At 43.9% G+C, this 22706-nt stretch overlaps 1 pseudogene; it reads right to left on the bottom strand.

Moving 5' to 3' along the window:
* Nucleotides 1-20910: 20910 nt before the first annotated feature.
* On the bottom strand, nt 20911-22278 carry LOC106001493 (annotated as a pseudogene).
* Nucleotides 22279-22706: the final 428 nt, after the last annotated feature.

Raw genomic sequence — 22706 nt, 5'->3', positions numbered from 1 at the left:
ATATATATGGTCAAGAACATGGAATCATTTACAACAAAATGAGTTGCTGTCCTTTGTTTCTTGAGTCCTGTTTACTTTGTCATATCTTCTTGCATTTTGGCTTTAGCATCCACATATCAGGGAGACCATGTGCCATTTGTCTCCTTGCTCTTGGCTTATCTCGCTCAAACTAATTTGCTCTAGTTCCATCCATTTTCCTGCAAATGCCATTATTTTGTCATTTCTAATGGCTGCATAATATTCTATTGTATATAGGTACCACAATTTTTGGATCCACTCATCAGTAGTGGGGCATCTGTGTTGTTTCCAAATCTGGGTTGACTGTATGTATGAGGCTTTATTTCTGGGTCCTATAATCTGTTCCATTGCTCTTCGAGACTCTTTTTGTGCCAGTACCAAGCTGTCTTTGTTATTATGGCTCTATAGTAGAGCTTGAAATCCAGCAATATTGACACCCTAAATCTGACTTTGGATTAACTCTTTAGGGTAGAGGGTATAGCACAGAGTGAAATGGAGGATCATAATACTGCCTTGGTGTTGCACTGAATTGGGGACTATTTCACCATTTTTCTCCTGGAAAATGGAGATTTTAACTTCTTCCTTGAACGGTTGTGAAGAGTGAAGCACAAGTACAGCCCCTAGGCCTAACTCCAAGGGTTCTACCTATCAGGTGTAGCCAGTTACCTCAATAGGTGTTATATGTAGGCAAGACATAGTGAAGGAAAGAGAAAGCAGATTTAGTAACAAGGCCTGGACATACTACAGGAAGAGCAAAGTGAGCAGTTCAACCCATCTTTGAGATATAGACATGAGATTTCATTTCGAATACAGCAAAATTTGTGGCCAGGGTGAAAGGAATGCATAATTATGAAAGGTCCTCATTGGAGTGTGGACTGGACAAGTTGTCATTACTGTCATCACTTGAGGGGAGTAATCTGATTATTCAGGTTCCTGATAGATCCAATATAGACAAAAGCCATGACTAGTGATTGTTGGCAAACAAACACACATTCCATTATATACATCCCTTCTTCTTTCTCCTGTTCCTTCTCTTCCTCCTCCCCATCCTTCTCCCTCTCTTTCTCATCCCTTTCCTTATCCTGTTCCCTTGTCATCCTTCACCCCCTCCTTCACATCTATGTGTGTTCCTCAACAAATGGTTCTATCATCATTCTTTGCAGTTTTCTCTCCATTACCCCACACTACAGGCTTCCCAGAATTTCTCTCAGTCTTCCAGGACACTGGGGTACCGTTGCTTAAACTCTGCACTGGCTCCTGCAACTTCTCCAAATCATTTGCCTGCACCATGTTTTCCTGTGTTACAGGTGACTAGTGCTTCATGATATCTGCTTTCATAGAAATTCTTACACCTAATTATATTTTTCAGACAGAACTAGCATCATTTTGTGTAAGTGAGTCTTAAGGGTAATATCATGTATTTCTGCTCATATTAATCCTTCCTTGTAGGGGTTTTGATAATGGAGTCCTTGGCTTTACCCTTGTAGTCGCAGGCAGAACTACATGCTGAACACTGCTGCACAGGCAGTTAGGAGGAAGGGGCTCAGTTCAAGCTGCTACCCGACAGAGCTACCTGGAAATCTGAATGGAAGACAGTCCAGTAGTACAGGATGTTGAGGGTCTCCATACAGAAAGTATTGCCCATCAAAACATATTTCTGTACTCTATACTTTGAAACCTGGAGAGTTATAGACCTATAAACAAAAGGGCAACCACAGCAGTTATACTTTTTTCCCCTTATTATGGCCATCATTCAAATCATCTTTCAAATCATTCCAGGCTGGCCTCAGATCCACAGTTCTCTTACCTCAGCGTCCTGGGTGTTTGGGAATTCATGGATGTGCCAGCACACTTAATTATAAAAATATATTTCTTTTCTTTTCTTTTCCCTTTTTTTTGGGGGGGGGTCCGGTCGTGGGCCTGAACTCTGGGCCTGGGCGCTGTCCCTCAGCTCTTCAGCTCAAGGCTAGCGCTCTACCACTTGAGCCACAGCACCACTTCTGGCTTTTTTTTCTGCTTACGTGGTGCTGAGGAATCAAACCCAGGGCCTCATGCATGCAAGGCAAGCACTCTACCACTGAGCCACCTTCCCAGCCCCATCCTTTCCTTTCTTTTCTTTTCCTTTCCTTTCTTTTCTTTTCCTTCGTTCCTTCGTTCCTTCGTTCCTTCCTTCCTTCCTTCCTTTCTTTCTTCCTTTCCTTCTGTTTTTTGTCAGTCATGGGGCTTGAACTCTGGGCCTGGCACTGTCCCTGAGCTCTTTAGCTCAAAGTGAGCACTCTACAGTGCCACTTCTGGTTTTCTGGTGGTTAATTGGAGATAAGAGTCTCAAGGACTTTCCTGCCTGGGCTGGCTTTGAACCATGATCCTCAGATCTCAGCCTCCTGAGTAGCTAAGATTACAGGCATGAGCCACTGGTGCCCCACTAAAAATACATTTCTATGATTACATTTTAAATTATTTTTTAAATAAACTTATCTGTTTTCTGAGAAGCCTGTTTCAATGTACAAATGGCAGAGAGTTATTCATAAGCATTCTAGAAATGAAAATGTAGAGCTTTACTAGTCTTTCCATTGCAAACATCCTGCTTGTACATATCTATGTACCTGGACACATGAGTATATAGCTATAAGTATGTAAATAAGTGATTGTTATGTTGAAAATATTTTTATGAATTCACATTCCTGAAATTGCAGTATGAAAGCACCTGTTTCTCCAAATATTATAAATAATGGGAAGCATGTCAAAGCAGATATGAAGAAATCTTAACATAGTTTTCATTAGGACTCGTGTACTGCCTATAGATTTCTATTTCATAGTCACTTCAAATCTGATATAAAGAGGGAGGTTTCCCCAGCCTGTTGCCCAGCCATCAAAATGCCTGACCTTTGAGCTTCTCTATCCCAGGGTCTGGTCATGTGTCATGATCTCTACCTCCAGCCAGACTCTGTGGAACCCCACAGATTTTCAGGGCATACTCAGACTGAGACACTTGTGGAACCAACTGCCCCACTCACTTAAGTCCTCTCCTGTCACCTGATTTCCTAAGGTTGAACACTGACCTTCATGGTTCAAAACAACAAATGTTCTCACAGAAAGATTGAGGAACAAGCCAACTTGGTGTCCTACCTGCTTTGGGTGATTCCCTTCCACCAGAACAAAGTGACAAAGGACAGGACAAGAAATACTTGAACATCTCAGAGAGTGCAGAAAAGCCTCTCTCAGTCTGACCCATTCCACAGATGAACTTAAGTAGTCACAGCCTGGTTCTCAACAGGGCTTTTCACCCATAGCATTGGAGGTCCTGTTGACCTTTAGCAGTTGTAGGGATTCTAATCAAGGTTGCCTAGCCAGAAAGACAAGAAACTTATGGGACGTGCTTTAGTCAGTACTGTATCTAGGGACATAGAATCTTTGGTACCTCTTATACTATTCCTATCAGAGCAAGCTGACAACAGCAGATTCTGACACAAACCTTTGTCGTGCCCTTTGCTCTGCTCCCATATAAACTCAGAATATGTGTCCATGTCCTCTTAGAAAGATGTCATGGGCCAGCAGCTGCTGTTTGTCCTGTTTGGCAAACAGGTACTGGGGCTTAAACCCATATTAGGTACATATTAGTAAAGTCTCCTATTACTAAGCTATAGCCTCAATCTCACTCACCAAAATCTAGATAGATAGATTAAACAGATGATAATATGTTGGTGATGATAGATAGGCAGACAGATAGATAGGCTGTCTCGCTCTTTCCCTAGACTAGCCTTGAACACTTGATCTTTCTGATTTCACCCTGAGTGGACCAGCACATCTAGCTGACTTTAGAAAGCTTACAGAGTTACCACATTAATAAATCAGGTCATATCATTTAAGAATCTGCATACCCGGTTTCTCTCAAAAAGTCAGGTTCTCTAGCCATGCTAGGCCCACAGTGGAGCCAGATGACAACCACTGGCATGAGAAAAATAGAGGTTCTATTGTGCACCCCAGGTATTCCCACCTGCCATCAATCTCTTTGTTTTGCTTTTTGAGAGATCCCTAAGCAGCCCTGAACTGTACATCCTCCTGCGCCCACCTCCAAAGTGCCAAGATTATGGGTGTGTACCACAGTGCCTAGTTCCCACCCTCTTTCTGTTCCCTGGTGGAACCTGGGGGATTTCGGAAATGTAAACAGCAGAATATAAAAATAATGCCTTAGCTGGGCACTGGTGGCTCATGCCTGTAATCCCAGCTACTCAGGAGGCTGAGATCTGAGGATCATGGTTTGAAGCCAGCCCAATCAGAAAAGTCCCTGTGAGACTCTTATCTCTAATTAACCATTCAAAAACAAGAAGTGGTGCTGTGGCTCAAGTTGTAGAGCACTAGCCTTGAGTACAAAGAGGCTCAGAGACAGCCTAGGCCCTAAATTTAAGCCATAAGAATGGCAATAAATAAATAAATAAAGCCTTATGAGTATCAACAGCAGTTCCTCCCTCAAGACCTCCTGATTTCTACCAGTGTGGTGTCCAGCAACATCTTCTCTTGTGGAACTCACTACCAAGTGAGCCTCTGCTTCTTTTCTGTTGACTGAAGTCCAGGCTCCGCTTCAGGCTGCAGGCTGGGACTCTCCTAGCCCTCAGACTAGGGTGATGGGTGTTCTGAGAGTGGGCTGCTTCTCAGGCCATGGTGGACAATGTCCAGGCCTTTGTTCTGAGGACACTGAATATTGGGCATCCAGGCTTCTTGTATTTCCCAAGATGCAGCTAGTCACCAGGTGAAATCACGTGTGACTGGATGACCTGCTGAGCAGGTACCCGCACAAGGGGCACAGCATGTTGAATAGCCTCTATTGGAAAGATCGTTTCAATGGCAGAGGCAGGAGGCAGTCTAAAGTTGAAGCTAGAGGTAGTAGGGTAAGAATTTGATGGTGGGCATGAGGATGGGTAGGACAGGTGGCTTGAAGAAAAAGGATGAATGGTCTGAGGGAGGCCTTCAGTATCTTTTAGGACATTGGTCACTTGTCTCATTCCCCATGTCACAGGAATTCAGCTTCTCAAGGCTCAAGATGATGACATAAAACATAGCATGTATACAGAAGCACAATTTGTTGCTCTGGCACAGGGTGAAGCAGCTATGTTGCCTGTGACTGTCAGTAGGCATATGGACAGCTTCCTCCATTCCTTGCTGCACAATACAGACTCCCTCTACTGTGAAGGGCCAGTTAACCAGTTCAAGAATAAAAATGGCTTCTTCCTTAGCCCTGGCTGGCTTTCCATGTTTGTTACTACTCATCAGAATTCCTTGGTGTTTGACTAATATTGTTATATACGTCCATATATATTATATATATATTATATCGCATATATATTTGTTATATATTATACATATATGTATATATAATATTTATATATCACATATATTATGTATTATACAGTATATGTGATGTGTGTAATATATACATATATTAACTATATGTATATTATATAGCATTATATAGTATCATATAGAGAGATAACATAGATAAAAATATTCCATAGTATGAACATCCTACACCACTTAATCATCATTGATTGAAGGACCTTTGTGCATCAGTGGGTTTAGGTTAAATGATATATGTATATGGGCTTGTAAGTACATGATTTTCTCTTCCTTGGGGTCAAAGATGTGTACTTTTTTTTAAAAATACATTTGTTATCATTTGCAAGCAAGACATTTATCACCTAAAACCCAGGATATTGATTTCATCAGATCTCTGAATGCAGAGATTCATGATCCTAAAGACCTAAGATTTCTATTGGACTGCCCTGGAGTCCCCAAGACCCCTCATACCCAACATGGGCTCCACTTTTTTTATCTGTCTGGAAAGAGATACCTACCTACATGTGTGTATGAAATTTTTCTCCCAATTGCCTCAAATGTATACTCTTTGTAAGACTGCTAACAGGGAAGGGAACTGGATGATGAAGTGAGGAGAATGTCCTGTTACTATGAATGTTTTTGACCTTCAGTCAGTAAGGGGTGATGGTTTAGCTCACTGGTAGAACACTTGCTTGGCATGTCCAAGGCCTTTGGTTTGATTCCCAACAGCAAATATAACAAATTTGGAAAATGTATGAAAATGAACACAGAAGACTGGTGCATTTTCCCTCTTCACTTTCTTTTCTGTACATTTCTCCCTTCAAAGCTGGTTTATATAGTTTTGTTCTATGGGTACTCACAGTGTGCAGAACCCTTCAGGCTCCAAAGGAGGGAGAAAGTGCAAATGTTACAGTTCAGCAATAGGAAATACTACCAAGAGTTGTGGCTTGACAACAGGGCAAACCATCTAAAGATGTGGCTTGGCTATGGGTTATGCCTGCTTAGTGCTGCAGTTCAGCTCCAACGCCCACCTAGCACTGCAGAACAGTGCTGCAGCTCAGCAGCGGGCAATGCCCACTTAGTGTGGCAACTCTACTACCACTGCTAGTGAATTGGCATCTTGGGAACACAAGGAACATGAAACGTGGAACAATGAAGGATGACTACTAAACATAGCCTCCACATAAACATCTTGATGGAGATAAAGTGTGTTTGTTTTCACTGTCTTCCCCTGGGTCTCTGAGTCATTTTTGTGTCTTTGTGCGTGCTTGACTTGGACACCCCTATGCAAATGAGGCATATGACAGCCTGGCAATCAGAAAAGACCTGCTGAGTCACTTTAACTCTGTAGACCTGAAACGGAAGTTCTCAATTAGGTATGTCTCTTGTACCCCACACCCAAAACCCCCAGAGATTAAACCATTAGATAGGAAAAAGGTGGGAGGCTTTTTGAAACAGTTTTGCGTTTTCCATAGTCAGGTCTCAGCTTGCTAGACCAACAATGTTTTCTGCTGCAGCATGATCGACAGGGAACCTGGGACTTACCCAAGCTATCTAACTTTTTAGCTTTTAAATTAAGTTAAACCTTTCACCTGGAACCCATGGAAACTTCTGAAATAGCCTCTAGTTTCATACCAGATATTCATTCCCTTTTGTACATTTGGGATTAACAGACAAATGACTTCTACCACACTTCTTGTGTAAAGCCTTCAGGCTCTGCAGGTGATGCCCAGTTATCCCTTATTCCATCGAAAAGTCCCATGATTTTTTTGTGGGGGAGAGGGGTGGTGGGGGCTCAAATCCATATGAGTGCCTGAGAATCTCAGACAGGTTTTTGTCTACTTTCATTGCAGCGTCTGCCTTCTTCCTCCTTACTCAGTGTGATCACGTGTACCTCATAAGCAATCAGTCAGCACACATTTACTGTTTGCCTTACACCAGCAGGGCTTGGGCACCGTCACCCAGCCTGACCTCTACTAGCCTTAACTTTCCTGCAGGCATGCATGGATATAGTTTAAAGGCCCTGAGAAGCACATGTTCCTGTTCACTCCCCTTCTTCATGCACTCCATACAAACAACTCTATCCACATGGGACAAAACAGGCTCAATCTCACCATTTCTATTTCTGTGGTCAAATGAATTCATGATGCTCTATTTTCTTTCAGTGGAGGATAGGGTGTGTTCTTACTAGAAGTGTTGATAAACACTAAATCTGACCTGTAGGGTAGACAGTGTAGCACAGAGAGACTGGGCTGGGGGACCATAGCACTTCTCTGGTGTTACACTGAATCTGGGAATGTTTAACCTGTTTCCCTCTGGAAAAAAACCTTGCATGGTTCCGAAGTGCAGACTACAGGCCCAACTACAGGGGCTCTACCTGTCGGGTCTGGCCAGGTTCCTCAGTAGATCATATAAATAGGCAAGTAGTGGTGATCAAGAAACAGATTTATGGATAAGGCAGAGGCATACTTTGGGAAAAGACAAAGTGAGCACTTCAGTCCATCTTTGGGGTACTGACATGTGATTTAGATATAGCAAATCTTGGGCAGGGGTAAAATTATGCATGATTATTAAAGGTACTGGTTACAGTGTGAACTAAAAAGGTTGTTATTGCTGTCATCACTTGAGAGAATCAATTTGATTAGCGTAAATCATTGTTACCTGGTTTGTTAGTCTGTCTTGTGGCAATGGTGCTGTTTCCTCCCTTGAAGGTAATTTCCAGCTTTCCTAGTAAAAAATGCTACAAGTCACTCCTCTCCTTCATGGATTTCAAGGAGATAGCAGTGGATAAAGACATAGTAGAAGAGATAGATGGATCACCAATCCAGTAACTATAGCACTCCTTTCTACTTTCCGTCCAGAAATCCCTGATAGCACTAAATGCTCATTGGCTCCGTGTTCTTTTGGGGTGTCATTGATTTCATACTGGGGTTTCACCTAACTTGGAGCCAACCACTCCATGTGTCCCAATTGTAAGATTAGTGGACAGGTTTAGAACAGGTTTAAATATAGCGAATCCATGGCTTCCACCATAATAACAAGAGTACAAGTGTGGGAAGAACCTGTCTGAACAGCCAGGGACTTTTTTAGGACAGGATCAGGTGGGAATGTTTTAGGAACTAGTGACTTCCCAAGATCTTTCTCTTCACCCAGGCTAAGAGACTGAATCTGGGATTCATTAAGGATCAAAGGTATGATGAAGGACAGAAGGCTGTTGGCATACAGGGTGTCCTAAAAGGCAATTTGTGACCATTCTAGTGCCTGACTGGGGGCGGGGGTGGGCAGCCTGCTCCTCCAAATGGGAGAGTGTAAGATTGGCCTAGGGTGTCTCTCTTGCTGCATGTTAGACCAGGTAGCTAATTATGCCTTGCCTCGATCCTAGGCCCCTTCCTGCATACTTAGCTCTCGGTGGACAGTCCTGCCCCAGGCTCCAGCTCAGACTTCATGGCTTCACTCTGCAGTGGCACAATGTTCTGGGGCAGCACAGTGTGCTGGCTAGAAGTTAAGACTTGTACATGGGACGTTGGAACCCTGGACACCTGCACAGGATTTGGCAGAGTCAACTGTGGGTTCAAGCTGCAGTCCCAAGTGTGGGTGAGAAATACTCTAGGGAAGCAGGTGAAAGCCCAGGTGGCACTGTGGTGCTCTCCAGCTGGAGGGCAGAGTGGGTATCCCAGGGGATGTGATGCAGATAGATGACTAACATGCACCTCCAGTCAATAAAGAGTTGTCAACGCCCTGACAAATTGTGCCACAGGGCGTGCAGGCTATCACCTGCTTCCCTTTAATACTCGTACATATCCTGTCCTCTTGCCCGCAATGGTCCACACCATTCAAAACCTTCAGGCTCCATATAGACTGTTAACCGTCAGAAAAACAAGCCAGCCTGAATGCTGTGCAGATGTGAGGCAGGAGGGGCTAGAGCTCAAGATGGGGCACCAGATAGATGAATAGTGTATGGAACACTTCTGCAGGACAGAGAGGAGCAGGAAGAGGGGCAGAGAATGACTGGGAGGAGGGGCTTATATTTTAGGACTAGGGGCTGGGCAGGGCTGGATTTGCTGCCTGGTTCACAAGGACTGAAGAGTGATGGCTAGGGTTACGCATATGCTCTACTTTCATGTCTGGAGAAGGAACTTAGTTACTCTTGGGTCTAGCTTGGTCTTATGTTATTATACCATATGCATGGGTGTCCCTGAGCCCCAGAAAGTGGCAGGAGGACCTGACTCAGGCAAAAAATAGGGAAGGATGGTGTCATAAGACAGAGCCCGGATATACATGGCAGAACAGCATAGAGGTTTTCCTGGCAGTGTCAAGTGAAATAAATAAGGCTCAGAGACAAAAGTTGCATGTATCCTTTCATATGTGGAATTTGATCTAAATTACAAATATATATGAAAATATATCTATGGCTATATTCATATATAAACAATCAAATTGACCAAAGTAAAGTATATGCAAGGGTGGATTCCAATGGTATAACTTCCTTAAGCAATTTAGCCTTCATTGTCCATGGACTTCATTTGTTGAGTTCTCCCCACAAGAACCCAGGAAAGCAATGTCAGCAATGCTGTCTCATTATTCATTCAACACATACTTGTGCAGCAGCTCCTTTGGGCCATGCACCAAATAGCTTCTGAAATACAGTGATTAGGAATTTGAGGTGCTGCCACTAGGGAGAGAGGAGATCCACAGAGAAGATGGAGGGAGGTGGCAAGTGCTGTGAAAGAGGTGAAATGGAGACAGAATGTGGTTCAAGAACATGCCCCTTGGAGGAACACCCGAGGGAGATGGCAGCCAAATGGAGCCAAGCAAAGGACCTATGAAGGTAGAATAGCCTGAGCAAAGGCTCAGAGGCCAGACTCCAGCCTCCGTTATCCCTTTTGTTCATACTGATCAGAGCAGTTCTCTGTACTTAAATGTTCAGCCTACAGCCTTTTTGTCCCTCTTACTAGTACCACCTTCAAGGCAAGGATCCATATGCCTCCACTACAGGTTTGCTCATGAAGCCCAGAGGTGTAGAGTTTAAGGGTAGACTCAAGATCTATCCATTCCAAGTACATTCACTCCTCAGTGACCCCCAAAGACCTCAATTTCTGGAGCCATCTGGAGGTCAGAACTGTTCCTCTGGTTTCCTGTATACCTGATTGAGCCTGTTGGAAACCATCTATGTCCATAGTCTCTTCTGATGTGGAACAGGGCACTGGATAGTTGGTCCCTTGTGGGTAAGGGAGCACAGCCTTGCTTTTGATTGCAACCTGTCCCTTTTAAGCTAGGAAGGAGCTAACTAGCTGTAGTATCTGGGTTTTGGGGACAAATCAGCATCCATCTTTCTTGTTGGAGTTTGGCTTTTCCTCCTGCTACTTTGGCATGGATCAATGGTCGGGTTCCCCCTTCTCTTAGGCATGTTCATCACTCAGACTTGAGATGGAAGCCTCTGAAGATCTATTGAGCTACATCCCAACCCCTAGTGTTATTTGTTTGTTTATTTATGTGCCAGTACTGGAGCTTGAACTCAAGGTCTGGGTGCTTAGCTTTTTCACTCAAGTCTGGCTCTCTATCACTTGAGCACAGTTCCATTTCCAAAGTTTTGGTAGTTAGTTGGAGATAAGAGTTTTATGGGCTTTCCTGTCTGAGTTGGTCTCAAATTGCAACCCTCAGATCTCAGCCTTCTGAATAACTAGGATTACATGTATGAGACACTTGGTACTGGGTATTTCTTTTACTTATTTTTAAATTGAAGAATAGTTTCAAGGCCCAGGACTGGCAAGAACAAAACGTAGTAAATTGAAGGATAGTGATAGAAGTGGTGAGATTGATTAGAATATATCATAAACGTGGGTGGAAATATAACAATGAAGGCCCTCTCTATAACTAATGTAAACTAAAAATAAACTTTAAAAGAAGGACAAAAATGACTAGAGGTATAGTGCAAGTGCTAGAGCTCCTGTGTAGCAAGTGTGAAGTCCTGAGATTAAACCCCAGTACTAAAAAATATAAAAGATCCTGCAGTGAGGTATTGTTTCATACCTACAAGGATGGTGGCTCTAATTTTATTTATTCATTTAAATTTATTTATTTATTTATTTTGTCAGTCATGGGGCCTGAACTCTGGGCCTAGGCACTGTCCCTCAGCTTTTCAGTTCAAGGTTAGTGCTCTACCACTTGAGCCACAGCGCCACTTCCGGCTTTTTTCTTTTTGCTTATGTGGTGCTGAGGAATCGAACCCAGGGCCTCATGCATGCAAGGCAAGCACTCTACCACTGAGCCACCTTCCCAGCCCCTATAAGATTCTTATCTCCACTAAAACTACCAAAAACTCTGGAAGTGGAGCTGTAGCTCAAGTGGTAGAGTGGTTGCCTTGAGTACAAAATTTCAGGGACAGCATCCAGGTCCAGAGTTCAAGCTCTAGTATAAAGCTTAAGTATAAAATAAAGCTTAAGTTTACATTGTAGGACACAAATACATAGGCTAGGATGGCCTCTGATATATCCACAGAACAAAGGAAGATCAAAAGCTTTATTAAGACAGAAAAATCTATGCAAGATATTAGGAAAGGAAGTTTATTGGCATTTTTGGTGCTTGAAGGATTTGTTAAGCTCTAACAGGTGAAAACAGCAGTTACTATATGAAGCTAGTCTTAGGTTCATACTTAGAAGTAGACTCCACAGTTGCTAAGACGAAATAGAATGTTAAAGATAAAGCACTCTCTTTCACTGGATTGGCTAGCCTATCTAGTCAGTTTCTGGACAAATGTTTGTGACATAACCCTTCACTCCATAGTTTTTAATTATTTTTTATTTTACTTATTTTCTACTTTAAATACTAATTAAATGATTTTTTTAAAGTAGTACTAGGGCTTGAATTTAGTGCCTTCTGCTCTGGCTCAGCTTGCTTGCTTGCTAGTGCTGTGCCACTTGAGCAAAGCCTCCAGCCCAGCTTTTTACTGCCCAGGTTGGCTTTGAACCTCGATCCCCCAGGTCTCAGCTTCCTGAATGGCTAGAATTACAAGCATGAACCACTGACACCTAAGTATAAGAATGTTTTTATTTGTGTACTCAGTTCCTGGAGAACAATTGTACATTGCTGGTAAGAATATGTTTTTCATGTTATTCCCTGCTTAAAACCTACATATGGCTTCTATCTCACTGTATGAAACACAAAAAGCTTCTCAGTGATCTTCAGTTCCCTGGATCCTGTTTTTCCCTTGTCTTCTATTCTGACTCTAGTCCATTCATTCATAGGTGATTTTTGTTCCCTGGACCTGCTACATTAGCTGTCCTTGAGTCTTGGACTGGCTGCTTTCTGGGGTTTGTGTGTTCTCCTCTCCCCTTATCCCATCCCTCCCTTCCAGACATTAGTCTTTTGTCAGATTCTTCTCCTAGGTAGAGCCTCCACAGCCCAAGTATTTACCTCTCCTGTCAGTATTCTAGATTACAGCTCCCTCATCTCCTGTCCCAGGCACAAACTATTGATCTATTGCTTAGGAGTGTTCATTAGGCCACGCTCATGAATTCCCATTGTGGAAAATTCAATAGCATCCCTTCTTCCTTCTAGATGCCAGGTATACTAAGTCCTCACACTATGACTGCCAATATTTACTAATAAACTTTCTTGTTCTCTGCTGCAATGTGTCTTAAAGTTATGTTTTGCATTGGCGTCATGAATTTGGTACCCAAGGGTTAGGCAGAAGCATCCATTTTGGAGACCATCTCCTCGAAGCATCCATCCAGTATCTCCCATTGCACTTCCTCATATTTATTACCTAGACATTCCTGATAGCACTTTTCCCTGTGCTTCTTGAGTGTTCTTCAATTTACACTGAGAGCTCTTCTAACAGAGATCAAACCACTGTGAGTCTTAATTTTAAGATGAGTAAACAGGATTAGAGCAGGCCTAAGTTTAGAGAATTATTTGCTGCCCCAGCAATAACAATGAGATTACAGGTGTGGGAAGAACCTAGCCACTAGTTGGGGCCTTTTTCAGGTATCGACCATATGGGACTATTTGCAGGAGGCCCTGAGCTAGTGGCTTCTCAAGATTCTTCCTTTCACTCAGGCTAAGAGCCTGAATTTGGGATTTATTAAGGACCAAAGGTGTGGTGAGGAATGGAGGGGGACCAAAAATGTGGTGCCCCAACAGAAAATTTGCCACATAACTGGACCCACTGGCAGACAACTCCAGTTCACAGACATGAAGAAAAAAAGCACACAGGGCTGGGATGTAGCTCAGTGGCAAAGCGCTTGCCAAACAAGTACAATAATCTGAGTTTGATCCCCAGTACTAAAAAAGACAAAAAAAACCCAAAACAAAAAGTTTTAACTGCACAGACATGATTCCGACCAGATCATCTATCTTTGTGGCTCTTTGGACTGTGTAGCAAATCACGCTTTGACCTCGCCCACATACACCAAACCCATCCCCATCGAGTCACGCCCTCAACCGCACCCCTTCGTTCCAAGACTTTGATCCTGTCCTTTAGTCCCTTTCTCTAACAACGCCTCTCTCCTCAGACTGCCGGGTATTTTCCTCCCTTCTTAGTGCGCCTCCCATTCCTCTAGTTCAGTCTCTCCGTGTAATCGTCTTCTGCTCTGCCTACAATTGTCCTGGTAATTAAGCATCAACTTTGGGTCTGGAGCCTTCGATGCCTGCGTGGGGTTTGGCTCGGGCCCTAGTGGGCGGGCTGCCACAGGGATGTGGTTCGATGAGGGAGAATTGGGGGCAAGCAGTGCCATAGCCCCTTGGCTGCATAAAACTGGAGGGCTGAGGGGCTGGTTCCGGGAGCATGACCACAGCGCCTGCAGGTTACACGTGAGTGACTTGGGGATTCTTGGCGGGAACGTGGGTACTTAGGTAGCAACCCCAGATGGAGGAAGCCAGGATTTTAGCCCGGGAATGCGGCAGTCCGGGGAAGGGATGTGGGGAGCCCCCAGGGCACAGGGTTGCAGGTCTGAGACTGGCCTGAGGCGCTCAGGGGGACAGGCACCACCGCTGCAAAGCCCCTGGTGGAGCAGGGATTGTCAACTGAGGCACGGACTCGCCTCCGTTTCAGAAAAGCAACGTAAATTTAGCTTGCTTGTTGTCCAAGCACAATTCAGGGCCATTTCATAGTTAATCCCTGGTTGTTTCTCTGAAATGTAGAGGAAACTCGCATCTGATGCCCATGGCGGGCTGACTGTAGTTCTTAACTGTCTAACCGAAGTGTGGGTTTTGAACACAACCCGTTTGTGTCCCCGCACTGGGCACCTGTTTCCTTCTCCCACTGGAGCCCTTTGCGATTACTTCCTGAAACTGGACATGGGTCACCTGGGTCCTTCTCTCCAACACACAAACCTGATGTCTGGGCTCAACTTCCTCCCCTCCCCACCCCCAGGTCTCTGACCGATTTGCACATCCCACCTCCAGGTTAGGTGCTGCTCCCTAGTCATTCGAGACCCCAAAGGCCTGTTACTTGGAAGGAGCTTAGGAATCACAGCAAAGAACTGGGCCTGGGTGACTGGGAAAGGGAATTGTGAATCACCTTAAAAAACATGTGTTAGTAGACACGAGACAGATATGGAAGCTAGCAGGAACTGTAAAACTATAACTTCTCTCCTATATCTTAGGTAATATTGCTGAAGGGAGGTCCACAAACAACTGAAGCAGATCACATGGCTGTTTTTTTCCCCTGAGATTTTATCAGCTTTAGAGCCACCTGGTTATCTGCTGTTGTCTGTCAGCGGATGTCAGCCCGAGCTGGAAGTGAAGAGCAATAGGATGGAGGTTCCAGGCCAGCCTGGAAAAGAAATTTGCAAAAGACTTTATGTCAACTGAAGAAGCTTTGGTATGGAGGCCTGCACCTATCATCTTAACTACTACAGGATGCCCAAGATAGGAGGATCAAGCAAAAAGTGAGACCCTATCCAAAAATTAACCAACACACAGAAGAGTTGGAGGCTTGGCTCAAAGGTTCATCACCTGCTTGGCATTTGAGAGTCCCTAAGTTCAAAGGCCAGTACTGCCAAAGAAAAATGTTAAGAAAGCAGTCCTGTCAGTGTGCAAATCCATTAGAAATGTGTAAGGCACTTACAGAAGTTAGAATCCTGTCTTCTCACAGAGGCTGGACATCTTGTCTTGTTTGCTGATTACATTTCAAGGGAATAACTTTCAGGCTTTGAGGAAGACACTTCTGAGGTGGTGTAGATTCATACAGTTGAGAAAACCTGGGGCATGGCTACGGTGGTAGCTTAAGGCCCTGAGTTCAAACCCCAACACATTAAAAAATGGAAAAAAAGAAATGGAAAAAGACACTGTGTTGTAAGCTATTTTTAGTAAATGCACTAAGACAGGGAGTCAGCTGTCCATGTCAGGTACTGGACAGAACAAACTGAGTTTTATCAGGCAACCCTGAGCTTTCTCAGGTAGGCTTTTTGATAGAGAACCTTGGTCATCCTAGGACCTGCAGGTAGGAGCTTTTCTGGAGTTTGTGTCTGAGTACAGATATTTGGTAGGGTTCTTATATGCTCAGGGTTCTGCATTTCTCATGGGCATGAGCAAAAGTTTGTATTTCTTTTAGTCTTGGTATTCTCTGGAGTCCCACCCTAGCAGTATCCTCCAGTAATTCTTTAACATTATGTCTAAACTGCATGTTTATTACTTGCAGGTGATATAGGAAATATTTTGTCATTTCCTAGAATCAGAATGACATTTTTCCAATTTATTTAAAAAATATTCAAACATTCAGAATGCTAAACAAGAATAATAAAGGTATTTGTTTTGTCAGTCATAGGACTGGAACTCTGGGCCTGGGCACTGTCCCTGAGCTCTTTAGCTCAAGGCGAGTGCTCTACCAATTGAGCCACAGCACCACTTCCAGTTTTCTGGTGGTTACTTGAGGAGAAGAGTCTTACAAACTTTCCTGCCTGTGCTGGCTTTGAATCATAATCCTCAGATCTCAGCTTCCTGAGTAGCTAGGATTATAGGTGTGAGCCACTGGTGCTCAGCAAGAAGACATTGTAAATGTCATTGTTTCTAGGCCATTTCCTTTGCAGAGCTAGGAAATAGGTGCAAACCTGATGATTTTTTGGATGTACTGGAATTTGAACTCAGGGCATAGCGCTTGCTAGACAGGGGCTCTGCTACTCAAGCCATTTAGCCCTTTAGCCCTTTAGCTTTCGTTATATTTGAGACAAGATCTTAAGTTTATGTCTTGTCTTGCCTGGATCTCAATCCATGTTTTTAGATTTCCTTGTAGTTGTGAGGTGTGCACCACCACACCCAGCTTTTTATTCATTAACATGGGGTCATTTTAACTTATTGCCCAGACTACCCTCAAACCAGTCCTCCCAATCTGAACTTCCCAAGTAGCTAGTATTACCAACATGTACCACTGCCTGGCAATTAATGATTTTTTTAAATTAATGCTTTCAATTCAAATTTAACTTTTTATATTTTCAACTCATCTCTAACAAATAGGATCTTGGTTTATAAGAATAATATAAAAATACATTCAGGGAGTTCTGACATTGGCTCTATTCTTTCTAGTCCATTCCTTCTCCCCTATAGGCAGTAGTTTACATGTGCTTTGGTTTATCTGTCATTTCATTGTTAATATGAGCAGAATGTCTGTATATTTTTATATTTTACCCTTAAATAGAAACATAATTTTACATCTGTATATTTTGTATATTTTCATAATACAGGAAATCAAGGGCTTCTGCTTTTTGAGACATGATTTATAAGAGAATTCCTTATCAATACTTATATATTGTTTAGAATTTTAACTTTGGTCTGACCATTTAAGACAAAGTATACTTACACAAATAATTTGTTATATCATGTAAGTTACACAGTTATTGTGATGCTAAGTTTTATTATTTTATGTCTTCTAATTTTTTTTGTCCGTCTTGGGGCTTGAACTCTGGGCCTGGGCACTGTTCCTCAGCTCTTTAGCTCAAGGCTAGCATTCTACCATATGAGCCTACTTCTGTTTTTCTGCTGTTTTATTGGAGATAAGAGTCTCACAGACTTTCCATCTGGGGTTGGCTTTGAACCATGATCCTCACATCTCAGCCTCCTTAGTAGCTAGGATTACAGGCGTGAACCATTGGTGCCCAGGTATGTCTTCTGATTTTTAATCATACCTTGTTTTTTTTCTTTTACTGTTTACAGACTGAATACTCTGTTTTCTTCTGGATTATTATAAAAAGATGGAATCACTTCTTAGCTCATAAAGTCAATGGTCAGAAATTAAATAGTTCGATGAATGACTATAACAGCATATGTGAAGACAGAAAGAAATGAAACCATTCATCTTGGAAGAAGGGAAGGTATGTATCTGAATGTATTAATCACTGTGGCTTGAGAGTATTTTTTAAAAATTTGAGACAAGGCCTCCTATGTAGACCATACTGTTCTTAGATTGGGGATGACCTTACCTCAGCCTATGTCATTTCGGTCTGTCTCTCTGTCTCTTTATTTCTGCCTATTTTTCCTATGTCTGTATATTTCTTTTTAGCCATCAGTCTGTGTCTGTCTTCTTTTATTTTTCTGTCCTTGCTTTTTGTTGGGTGTGCTGGTCCTAGGGCTTGAACTCAGCCTAGTGCTCTATCACTTGAGCTATAGATTCCACTTACCTTATCTGTCTTTTCTGTACTTTGTCAGTCTTTTCCTTTGCATTTCTGCCCTCCTGTCTGTCTTTCTGTTGGTTTTTGTTTGTTGGACTTTCTGTCTTTTATTTTTGTCGGTCATGGGGCTTGATCTCTGGGACTGGGCTCTGTCCCTCAGCTTTTCAGCTCAAGGCGAGTGCTGTACCACTTGAGCCACAGCACCACTTCTGGTTTTCTGGTGGTTAACTGGAAATAAGAGTCTCACAGACTTGCCTACCTGGGCTGGCTTTGAACCACAATCCTCAGATCTCAGCCTCATGAGTAGCTAGGATTACAGACGTGAGCCACCGGTGCCTGGCTCCATTCTGTTTTTTTTGTTGTTGTTGTTGTTGGTTGTTGTGAACTCTGGTCTGAGTGATGTCCTTCAGCTCTTCAGCTCAAGGTGAGTGCTGTACCACTTGAGCCACAGCACCACTTTTGGTTTTCTGGTAGTTAATTGGAGATTAAGAGTGTCACTGAGTTTCCTGCCTGGGCTGGCTTTGAACCATGGTCCTCAGATCTGTCTCCTGAGTAGCTAGGATTACAGGTGTAAGCACAGCACCAGGCTTTTCTGTCTATTAATGTATCTATTGGTCTTTATATTTATCATTCAGACTATTTCTTTTGTCTTTTTTTTAGTGGGGGTGGGAGATGTGGGGTGGGGGAATGAGGGGTAGCAGTCCTGAGGCTTGTCCTCAAGGCCTGGGCGCTATCCCTAAAAGTTTGTGTTCAAGGATAGTGCTCTACCACTTGAAATACAGCTCCACTTTTGGCTTTTATTGGTAGTTTATTAGAAATAATAAACTCATGGCCTTTCTTGCCTCGGCTGGCTTTGAACTATAATCATCAGGTCTCAGCCTCCTGAATAGCCAGTGACCAGAAGCTTTCTGGATGTAGAGATCTAATCTACTGCTTATTAATCTTGCCTTTCTACTTGGAAACGAAAACTTCAAGTTTTGGAATTTTGTTATGAAACAAGGCTAATTCATATTCTACATACATCATCCCAGCACCAAGAGATGGCTTCTTCACTTTATAGTTATATAAAAACTGATAAAAAAAATCCTTTTTCTGCAGTTGAACCCATCCTACATTCAGATTCTGTCAAGCACTAACAAACACAATACTCATTTTATTGAGGATTTAAGGCATGTTTGTGTCTTCTGAAGGCACTGTGAGACTACCCCCCATTATTGCTATATGTCTTTATACTCAATCATGTCATAGTTGAACTGCTGGACTCAGCAAACAGAACATGATAGTTTGGTAGTTAAGAAAGTTATAAATCGAAAAGCATGCAACATGTGGATTTGAGTGCAAACTATGTGCTTTTTTTTTTTTTAAAGCTGGATGGGCTACAACCATTATATATTCTAAGAAAACTCAAAATATTCCTTGAATGATTTCTACTGCATCAGGTAGATTTCAGTCAAGAAATCATGCAATCTTTTGAAATTTATGTAAACAAGGAATGAAATTAATGGAGATTTTTTTTGGGGGGTCCGGTCGTGGGGCCTGAACTCTGGGCCTGGGCGCTGTCCCTCAGCTCTTCAGCTCAAGGCTAGCGCTCTACCACTTGAGCTACAGCGCCACTTCTGGCTTTTTTTCTTTTTGCTTATGTGGTGCTGAGGAATCGAACCCAGGGCCTCAGGCATGCAAGGCAAGCGCTCTACTACTGAGCCACCTTCCCAGCCCTGGGAATGAAATTAATGGAATAAATATTACATACAACTTCTTACATTAAGGTTTTTTTTATTCATTTTAATAAAACCAAGTGAAGTTATAAAAGCTATACAATACTGCGGAAAGAAAACAGCATGCACTCTACTGATTAATGATTAATGGCAATCATAATTTAACATAATAAAAGGATATATATTTATTGCATTCCATCACGTGATAAATACAGTATGAACAAAAATTTGAACGTATACTTTTCATAAGGTAAGTTAAATAGGCTTTTCTTTTCGTATTGAGTTGTGGTGCAGTGGTGTGAAACAACTCAAAACAGCTAAAATTTGAGCAGTTATTCCCCAACAAGAATAAACTAAGCTCTGCCCAAGGAGAGAACAGACATGTTTCTAAACTAAACTCTCCAAGTAGTGGCAATGAAACCAGTAATCAGTATTAAACTTTGGAATACAAGGATTCCCCCCTCCCAAGACATATAACTTTGTACAAAAGAGAAAAGAAAAAGAAAACCTCAAACCTAAGCATCTGAGAAGTATTACTATCAAGGCATATTCTTGGCAGAGTATTGGATTCTAAAAGCTTAAGCAGTTTAGCAAGGTGGTAGCTGGCTAATTTGTTTATACTGATTTGAGACGAACAATTTGGAACTTCTTTCAGGGTCCAAGGGCACACATCTGGACTGTCACTAATGCTTTTTCAAGTGAAGAGATGTGATGGTGGTTGGTAGCTGCTGGTGCTTGGCTAGTTTTTTCTAGATTCTCAAAGTCAAGAGACCTAAAAAAAAGTTTTAAATGGTTGTTATTTATTCTATTTGCATCACAGCTGCTCTGCTGTATTTTGTTCATGAACACAAGTTTGTTGGCTTTTTTTTTTGCTTAACAAGAACCTTCCTAGCAATAGTAAGAAAAATAATAATAGACCAAATGAGAAAACCAATAAGGGAGGGGTGGGGACTGTTAATATTACTGACTTCAAGTGTAAATAATAGGTGAGGCTCTGCAAGTTTGCCAGAGGCTTTGCAAGTTTGCTAGGGACTTAGTCACCCCCCTCCCCCCCCCCCCCAGCCTCCCCCTCACTCCTTCTCAGGGAGCAGAGGAGGGAAGGCCACCCCCCCCCCCCCCCCCCCCCCCGCAAACTCTGTGCCACCCCCTGTAGCGGTGAGATGGAGAGGGACAACCCCCATCCGCATGGCTCTCCATACTCCCTTCCTTTTCCTCCCTCCTCTTCACTGTACCTCCTTACTTCAATTGTCTGAGATGGACAGGCGGCTGAAGATTGGCAGGCGGTGGTTAGGTTCAAGGCTGGGGTCCTCAGATCCGTTGAAGATGCCTGAGCTCAGAGAGCTGCTCTGGTATTTGTCGCGGTCCGACAGCAAGTCTGGAGAGCTGGAAGGCACTTCAAACATGGACTTGGACAGGCGGTGCAGCTGCTGGAAGCTGAAGAGCGGTGTGTGTGTTGTGGCGGTGGCGGCGGCGGCGGCAGCGCTGGAGGGGACAGGCCCGCTGGGCTCTGCCAGTGTCTGCGCAAGGGACACTGGGTCCTGCTCCTGCTGGTTGCTATTGCAATGGGTGGTCACCCCCGCAAAATTATGGGTCTTCGTGGCCACAGGCGAGATCAGGCTGCTCAGCTCGAGGCCAAAGTCAAAGGCATTGTTTGCAAACGAGGTCCCTGGCGGGAGCAGTTTGTCCGCACCCACGGAGCTGCTCTGCTGTGTGGTGGGGGCCACTTCCCCTGAGGCAGAGCTCATTGAGGTGCCTGAGGGTGTGGAGGCCGCCTCATCCCTGAAGCAGGAGAGTGGCGAGGGCAAGCGCCAAATGGGGCTGTCGAGCAGCTTTGTCGGCTGCTCGTTGTCCAACGGGAAGCCTAAGAAATTTAAGTTAGGGTTCACCTTTTGTCGTGGCTCCTGGGAAACACCGAGGTGGAAGTCAAGGCCGCGGCCACGGCCACTGAAGGAGCGCCGGTTTCCCAACGGGCCCTCGAAAGGCATATCATGGATGAAGTGGCACCGGGGCCCGTAGGGGCAGAAGCCAATGCTGTGGAAGGTGCGGCACGGCTCCGTCTTGTACTTGGGGTGCCTGCTCAAGTTGCGCAGCTCTTGGAAACCATGTGCGAATTGGCACTTCTCGCCGTACTTGCACTTGCCGTATTCTTGGAAGGGTCGGCACAGCTCGGTCTTGTAGCGCAAAGCATTCATTGAGAAGCCCCCACGGCCGTTTTGCTCCAGGAGATGTTGGTCATTGTCGCTGGACGAGCGGTTTCGGAATTTGTTCTTGTTGAGCAGTGAAGTACCGCAGCCCATCTCCGACGGTTCCTTCAGGGGGCTGTTGGAGGTCAGGCTGCTTGCCGCGAAGCGGCTGCTGCCGTTAACAGCCCCGGGGAAATTGGGTGACCAGATGCTGGGGCCGAAAGCATGATGAACCGGCGTGTGCAGGTTACTGTCCGAGTGCTGTTGTTGGAGGAAGTCCGACATGAGACTTGAGTTGTGGCTACTAGCCCAAGGTGTACTCACCACCTTCTTGTCTACTACTTTGTCCAGATTTGAGTCCGTCACAGATTTTTCTGTGTTGCACCAGAAGCCGATCTCGTAGGGCGACAGTCTTGTGGTCGACATGTTTCGGTGTCCGGTAATGGTTGGTGGAGCAGCCGAGTCTGGAAGGTTGGGAGGAGCCGTCAGGGAGGCGCGGCTGAGCTCGAGCCACAACGAATGAGGGGCAAGCAATGGGGAGGGACCAAAAGTTTTGCTGGGGGGCGAGGTAAAGAGCTGAGGAAAGCCGCGTGGGCTGGGCAGTGGGCTCACTACAGTGTGGGGGTGGGGGAGGAAAGGAAGCGAAGAGCGCCCCCTCAGAGCCTCCACCCCCACTTCCCGTACAGAGCCAGCAGAACCTCGTCCTATTCTGGAACCTCTGTCCATATTTATCTGTTAGGCTTTTTATCAGCCTATAGTTTTTTTTTTCTATCAGTTTCTATTTTCCCTCTGTCTTCCTTTCATGCTGTCTTTCTGTCTTTCCCTTTACTGTTTCTGTATTTCCATCAGTCTTT

This window comes from Dipodomys ordii, unplaced genomic scaffold (assembly GCF_000151885.1).
Source record: "Dipodomys ordii isolate 6190 unplaced genomic scaffold, Dord_2.0 Scaffold303, whole genome shotgun sequence".
Lineage (NCBI taxonomy): Eukaryota > Metazoa > Chordata > Mammalia > Rodentia > Heteromyidae > Dipodomys > Dipodomys ordii.
This window is presented reverse-complemented; position numbering and strand designations above follow the sequence as displayed.